The sequence below is a fragment of the Pteronotus mesoamericanus genome, unplaced genomic scaffold (assembly GCF_021234165.1).
Source record: "Pteronotus mesoamericanus isolate MK-2021 breed Mesoamerican mustached bat unplaced genomic scaffold, CSHL_Meso_final contig_50, whole genome shotgun sequence".
Taxonomy (NCBI): Eukaryota; Metazoa; Chordata; class Mammalia; order Chiroptera; family Mormoopidae; genus Pteronotus; species Pteronotus mesoamericanus.
The window spans coordinates 45,187,314-45,188,595 of NW_026555186.1; the positions used below are offsets into that span (position 1 = coordinate 45,187,314).

At 39.5% G+C, this 1,282-nt stretch overlaps 1 pseudogene; it reads left to right on the forward strand.

Annotated features, from left to right (window-relative positions):
- The first annotated feature begins 250 nt into the window (after nucleotides 1-250).
- LOC129074486 (rRNA-processing protein FCF1 homolog) lies at nucleotides 251-921 on the forward strand (annotated as a pseudogene).
- The last annotated feature ends 361 nt before the right edge of the window (nucleotides 922-1,282 follow it).

A 1,282-nucleotide genomic window follows, 5' to 3' on the forward strand; every position in this document is an offset into this window, starting at 1 on the left:
CTGTATTAACTTGGTTGGTTTGCATGTCTTAAACCATTGTACTCCTGGAATGAACCCCGCTTGGTTGTTATGTATTTTTTTTAATGTATTGGTCTATTAGATTTGCTAGTATTTTGTTTAGAATTTGTGCATCTGTATTCATCAGAGAAATTGGTCTGTAGTTTTCTTTTTCAGTGTTATCCTTGCCAGGTCTTGGTATTAAGGTTGTGTTGGCCTCATAAAACATACTAGGAAAGAGTGCAAGGTGAACATGGGGAAGCAGAAACAAACAGGGAAATATGCAACCATAAAGTGAATGTTTAGTCTGAGAGATGGGAGGCTTAAAGAAAAGGATAGATTAAAACCTAAAAAGAAAGAAAAGAAAAATTCTAGGTCACTCAAGGAAAGAGAAGCCCCCCAATACCCTTCCTGTTTATTCTACCAATATAACACACAACTGGGCCCACTTTACCACATCCTGGTTGATACCAACTTTATCAACTTTTCTATTAAGGCTAAACTGGCCTTAGTGCAGTCAATGATGGTCTGTCCCTATGCCAAGTGTCTCTCTTGTATAAATGACTGTGTAATGTCTGAAATTGAGAAATTGTGGCAGAAGTTTCGAGTGGCTCTAAGTCTTGCCAAGGATCTCAGATTTGAATGATTACCAAGCAGGCACAAAGGAACCTATGCAGATGACTGCTTAGTACAGACAGTAACTCAGCACAAGTGCTACATTGTGGCCACAGGTGACTGGGACCTTAACAGAAGAATCAGGAAGATCCCTGGAGTTCCCACCATGTACATTTCTACCTAACTATACCTAACCCAGTCATGTACCTAACCTAGTCATGTACTAACTGTACCTAACCTAGTCATGTACCTAACTATAGGTACAATATGGAGTGGATGCCAGATGATTATTAAGCCCCTTCTTTCTAATACTTAAAAGACGTTCCTCTGCTTTCCTTCAACTAATTTTCTCTGTTGTCAGTTTATTAAACATGCCACAGAATGATTATATATATAATATATAACTTCTTTGAATGTTTGATAGAATTCACTAGCAAAGCCATCTGGTCTGGGACTTTTATTTTTTGGGGAGGTTTTTAAAACAATATTTTTTATTGTTCAATTCCAGTTGTCCCTATTTTCCCTACACTGCTCTCCCCTGTCTTGCCCACCTCCCTTCCCACATTCAATCCTCCCCTGCCCCCACCCTTCTTGTTCCTTGGCTTCACCCTTCTCTTTCTTTCCCATTTTCCCCCTCCCACCTCCCTTTTAGTCACTGTCAGTTTGTTCT